General features: G+C 43.1%; 1 long non-coding RNA gene across 1 annotated transcript; it reads right to left on the bottom strand.

Annotated features, from left to right (window-relative positions):
• Positions 1–446: 446 nt before the first annotated feature.
• On the bottom strand, positions 447–4,911 carry LOC134925108 (uncharacterized). Its single transcript, XR_010177522.1, has 3 exons — positions 4,582–4,911; positions 958–1,045; positions 447–567 (listed from the first exon to the last, which is right to left on the bottom strand). It is a non-coding gene; the product is annotated as an uncharacterized LOC134925108 (long non-coding RNA).
• Positions 4,912–6,485: the final 1,574 nt, after the last annotated feature.

Raw genomic sequence — 6,485 nt, 5'->3', positions numbered from 1 at the left:
ACTATCACCGGACCCATTCTGCACATCAGGGAAATGCAGTAAGGATCGCATCAGTGATCCTTACTGAATCACCCCCTGTGTCTGTACAGTCTTAGTTTACATTTTTGGTGCACATAGGGAGAAGTGTATCAAAAATGTATTGGACATTCCTGTGCAGTGATAGGGAGGTGTCTTTGCGCATGCAGAGAGATGGAAATATTTTTGGAAATGTTATGGGTATGTCACCAAAAGTGGTTGCTTACACAGATGCCGGACAAATAGGAAGCCATATTCAGATAGGGAAACGACAAAGACTGGACTATAAGGAAAGAATTACTAGGTTGAATATGTATACACTAGAAAAGAGGCGCCTAAGAGGAGATATTATTAATATCTTCAAATATGTAAAGGGACATCACAAAGAGTTATCAGAGGAATTATTTATTAAAAGAACACAGTTTAGGACACGTGGGCACTCGCTGCGGCTGGAGGAGAGAAAGTTCCGAACACAATGGAGGAAAGGGTTCTTCACTGTTAGGGCAATCAGGATGTGGAATTCCCTGCCAGGGGAGGTGGTAATGGCGGACTCTGTAATTGGATTTACAAAAGGAATGGATAAATTTCTGAATGAAAAAGCTATCCAAGGTTATAATACTTAAAATATCAACGTGTTTAATCCGGGGGTAACATTAGTTATAGTAGCTAACTAGTCATAAAACATTATTCAGCAAGTATGTAGAATCATCACAACTTAAAACAAGTTGAACACGATGGGCAATTTGCCTCTATTCAACCTCAAATACTATGTTACTATGTTACTATGTTACCTGCCATAGGGCAGATCGTTGTGCCTAAGGACTCAACAATTGGTATTACTGCATGTATTGATGTAGAAAGTGGACATCTTAGTCCATGCACATTTAGATGCATGAATGTGCACAAGGGAAAGATTTTGTATTAGCATTTGCATAAACTCACAGACAGGTGTCTACCAATAGACCAGCTATGGGCACTCCTGCATCCACCTTTGAACCTGGCAATTAGATGTCGGAGGGGTGTGTCCAAACTGAAATAGAAATTATAGTGTAAAAAATTGTCCAACATTTGTGGGCTACGTGCCAGTACAGACATTATTTACACTGCATGCAAAAGAGAAACCAAATGATTGCTATAAGAAATTAGGTATTTTAAACCTCTAGCATGGGGGCTGGCAAGAAAGAACATCACATGACTTAGCCTGCCTATGGTATGGCAGGGACATCACATGAATTAGCCTGCCTATGGTGTGACAGGGACATCACATGAATTAGCCTGCCTATGGTGTGACAGGGACATCACATGAATTAGCCTGCCTATGGTGTGGCAGTTAGTTAGTTAGACTGTGTTAGTCCTTATTTAAGGGCTTGGTGCTGTGGTCCAAAGCCTCTTTGTTTTCCACCCTCTCAGCCTTGTAGTTTTGTTTGTTAGTGACTGATTGTTGGTTATTGTGGCAGGAAAGAATGGCAGCTCCCCAGTTCAGGTGCAATAATATATTTTAGGTGCGCTCCCTTCGTTAACTGGTAGTTGGCTATAGCAACCATAACTGGGGACAGTGTCGTCACCCAAGCAGGTGTGTAATGAAGTTAGATGGTGAGTGGATACCTTTGGTGGTGTTATTGATGAGTCGTGCACCTTGGACAGTATCCACCTGAAATGCATGCTGTTTGCTGTTATTGTGCATTGAGGATTTGTGCTGATTCTGGCCATCCTTTTTTTGCCACCACACTTTCTCTTAAATATAAATTTTAATAAATAAATACCTAACAATTTTTCTGCCAAATGTATATCTCTGTGTCTTTATTTATTAGATTGTTGAGATGATCAATATTATTATTACTATATTTATTGGTAAGAGATTTAAATACATAATACACTTTATCCGATAGCGGGTTTAAGAATAAATTAATTTGAACCCATTGTACCATGGTTTCTCCAGGTGCAAAAATACTAATTCTCTATGTTTTATTTCTAAATCAGAATCAGCTCATACAGATGTGTCCTTATACAACTGTGCCTGGGATGCATTCACAAAGATTTCCGGCAGAACGTTGCGTTTGCGGGGATGGATGAAAGAGCCGGTGTGCGTATGCAGACAGTGGGTGTAAGACTCTCCCTCTGCCCCACAAACAAAACTGGACTCTGTCACAATCTGTGGGCACAGATAGTGGGCAGATATGCTCCCAGTAGCCGTGGTATAGTGTGGTTTCCTTGGCACCATTTGCGGGTGTGTGCGTACACATGCACCCATGAATTTTAGCAGAACAAAGGACTGCAATGGTGACGCAATGCCGTGCCATGCAGCTCTTTTCAGCAAAGATTTGTGAGGACACATCTGTACATGTGCTTGTTTTTTTAACAATGTCAATTCCTTACTTAATTTAAAAATTCACTATAATTACATATATTATTAGTATTATTATTTGTTGTTATATAAATCTTATTCCGCAGCACTTCATAGACAATATTTTATCATTCAAACCAGTCCCTGTCTGATTGAAGCTTGCAATCAAAAGTGTCTACCATACAAACTCACATTCACACATTAGAGACCCTTTTGTATGTTGCTGATTTATGTACAGATGGAGCCACGATCATCTTGGCTTCTCTGCTGCGCCTAGGCGCACCAAGGTTTATTAGCATAATCCCTTCATCTATTGTTCTCAGCTGCAATACAATACAGAGAGAACAATACATCAGGGGATTAAGTCATTACAGCAGGGGATTAAGGTGGTCATTCTGAGTTGTTCGCTCGCTGCCGATTTTCGCAGTGCAGTGATTAAGGGAAAAAACTGCAAAAAATGCACATGCGCATGGTACGTAGCGCGCATGCGCTAAGTACTTTCACACAAAACTTTGTAGATTTACACAAGCTCGAGCGACTTTTTTTCAAAGCTCGAGTGATCGTAGTGTGATTGACAGGAAGTGGGTGTTTCTGGGTGGTAACTAGCCGTTTTCAGGGAGTGTGCTAAAAAACGCAGGCGTGTCAGGTAAAAACGCAGGAGTGGCTGGAGAATGGGGGAGTGGCTGGCTGAACGCAGGGCGTGTTTATGACGTCAAACCATGAACTAAACGGACTGAGGTGATCGCAATCTAGGAGTAGGTCTGGAGCTACTCAGAAACTGTAGCAAATTATTTAGTAGCAGTTCTGCTAATCTTTCGTTCGCTATTCTGCTAAGCTAAGATACACTCCCAGAGGGCGGCGGCCTAACATGTGCAATGCTGCTAAAAGCAGCTAGCGAGCGAACAACTCGGAATGAGGGCCTAAGTCCGACTGCCCTGGCTCAATTAATCCTATTAAAGGCCAGGATGAAGATGGCTCCATCTGTAATAGAGCTGTACATTTTTGGTCTATGGGAGGAAATAGGAGTATTTGGAGAAAACCCATACAAACATACAAATACCACATAGATGCTGGACACCATCTAGTCCAGTGATGGCTAACCATGACACTCCAGCTGTTTTTGAACTACACATCCCAGCATGCCCTGCATCAGTTTTACAAGGCCAAATAGCAAAACTGTAGCAGGGCATGCTGGGATGTGTAGTTCAACAACAGCTGGAGTGTCAAGGTTAGACATCACTGATCTAGTCCATGGTTCCAGTGCTGTTTTGCTTGATTACAGTAGGCCCTGAACACAAATATCAGGTAACTTGCCACTAAAGATCAATTACTTCTTATACTAAAAGTTTAAAAACATTTTTTATTTATTATAAGTGTTATCATTCACTAGCCAATTATATGTCTATTTATTTAGGTGCAAATTAACCTTATTGTTAACAATTTTTGACATCAGACTCTGTGAACAGTTAGTTAACATGTTTATGTCCTTGGGCCTCATTCAGCAGCGTTTGCATCTGTGATGCAATCACATTCTGCTAATTACAGGATCAGTGCACACGCATTGCCCATCCTGTACGTGTGCGGACCAGGAAATGTGATTGAATTGCAGTGATGTGTTCGCATTGCTGGTGGGAATTAGCATGCTAAGCAGCCTTGCCCTGTGCTGAGCAGCCTCCAACATGTGAGTGTTAGCAATTGCAATTTTGCTAAATTAGCAAAACTGCAACTGATGCTAAATAAGGGAGTAATTCAGATCTGATTGCAGCAGCAAATTTGTTTGCAGTTGGGCAAAACCATGTGCACTGCAGGGGGGGAAGATATAACATGTGCAGAGAGAGTTAGATTTGGGTGCGGTGTGTTCAAACGGAAATCTAAATTGCAGTGTAAAAATAAAGCAGCCAGTATCTATCCTGCACAGAAAAATATACCCCACCCAAATCTAACTCTCTCTGCAAATGTTATATCTGCCACACCTGCAATGCACATGGTTTTGCCCAACTGCTAACAAAATTGCTGCTGTGATCAAGTCTGAATTAGGCCCAAAGTCCCTTGATATAAAACTATCATTTAGAATAGATCAATAAATGTATTTCTCTTAAGCTTTTTGTCCTTGTCCAACAGCAGCCAGTTTCATTCAGCACACCTCTCTGTAGTGCCTCAAATATTCTATTTTCAGTTATAATATAGAACTTACAATCAGCATTTAGGACACTTTCACTAACCTTTGATTTTGAGAAGTAACCCATGGATTCTGTGTGGGGCTGAATGGATCCACCCACACAGGAAAAAATGGTGTGACAACACCTAATGTAGCGGAGTGGAGACCAAGGGGGACTGTTGCAGGCAAATGTGTTTACAGCCCAGGTGTGGTTGTGTAAGCCATTCAGACTGCCTGTGCAGTAGGTCCAAATGGTACTGTGGCAGCCAAAGACCCCAGCGAGCCAGGAGGCCAGTGTATGATGCAGAAAGCACAACAAACTTCTATGACTGTGCATGTGATATTGAGAAAAAGCCAGGCAAGTGTGCCTTTATTTTGAGATGGCCAGGGGGTAATGTCTACACCACAGGTTCTCAATCTCAGTCCTCAGGACGCCACACAGTGCATGTTTTGCAGGTCTCCTCACGGATTCACAAGTGACATAATTAACTCCACCTGTGGACCTTTTTAAAATGTGTCAGTGATTAATTAATACACATATGCACCTGCTGGGTTACCTGCAAAACATGCACTGTGTGGGGTCCTGAGGACCGAGATTGAGAACCACTGGTCTATACTGGTGTAGTACGGCAGACCGGTGGTCTCCTGACCGCCGGTCAGCTTACCGACGCCGGGATCCCGGCAGCATACCTGCGGTCGCCACGGGTTCTATTCCCACTCTATGGGTGTCGTGGACACCCACGAGTGGAAACAGTCCCTGTTGGTCGGCATGCCGACCATCGGGACAGTGACCCGTCGGTCTGGTGGATGAGGTCATGTGACTGTCGGTCAGCTGACCGGCGGTCACATTAATACCACCCGTCTATACCATGCAGAATATAGTAGCTGCCCTGTTAGATAGGGGTCAAGCAATGAGCTAGCCCCTGAGTGAGGGCTAGGCTGTTTTTGTTCTATATTTGTATATTATACTGACTGTACAGCTCCATTTGTTTAAACTAAAACTGAATAGCTCTCTGTTGAACCAGATTCAAGCACCTTAACGCTGCGCCATTAGACACTCTACTGAGCTAACTTCCAAGATTGTTACACAGCTGTGTGTGGTGTGCTCTCTGTGTGCATGAAAGCATTTGACATTTTCTTGTAGAATTTATATTTTTCCTGTTAATTAAACAAATTACTTATTTTCATTTGTACTTTTTATGTGTAAAGCAGTCCATCATGTAGAAGAAAAACTAAATGAAAATAATGTTCTGAGGTTCTGAGTTTATATCATACTCTGAGCAGGTACAACAGGACAGGACTAAGTGAATGAACCAAGATGGCTAAATGATACATCTCCTCAGAAAGTAACCAATATGGATTGGTGAGAGAAAACAGTCATTTTAAATTCAAACAATTGCGATACCTAAAACCTAGTTTTGTGAACATACATTTTGTATGTGTATCTACAGAAACAGCTGGATAACTTGAAAAATCAGTAGCAAACTGCGGACACTGATAGTGAGAGCAAGGAAACTTTTATGTATTAGGCTTGATAGCAGACAGAACACTGGTGTTAGGAGAAAGTGCTGATTACAGCAGGAGTAAACAGTGAAGTCCAGCTGAGAGTGGATAGCGCTGATGCAGACTGAACCACAGGGAACGAGCACTCAGGGACAAATGCAGGTACAGTAAACTGTTTCAGGGGCTGGAGCTCCGGAGACAATGCAGGCAACTATATCAGAAGGTGGCGCTCTGGAACAATGCAGGTAACTGCATCAGAGGATGGAGCTCAGAGAACTGTCACCCAGAGGTGTATCTAGCACGGGGTGAGCAGGGCACATGCCCTGGGCGCCATGGCAGCCCCAACAGAGGGGGGCGCCACCGGCACCTGCACGGCCCGCTCGCCCCATGCGTCAGGGATTCTGCCGGCGCTACCCGCGGCGCTTTCCCTGTCTCCCCGGCTGCTGTGCCTGTCACAATAGACAG

This window comes from Pseudophryne corroboree, chromosome 1 (genome assembly GCF_028390025.1).
Source record: "Pseudophryne corroboree isolate aPseCor3 chromosome 1, aPseCor3.hap2, whole genome shotgun sequence".
Taxonomy (NCBI): Eukaryota; Metazoa; Chordata; class Amphibia; order Anura; family Myobatrachidae; genus Pseudophryne; species Pseudophryne corroboree.
Note: the sequence above shows the minus strand (reverse complement) of the source record. Positions and strands in the feature narration are given on the sequence as shown.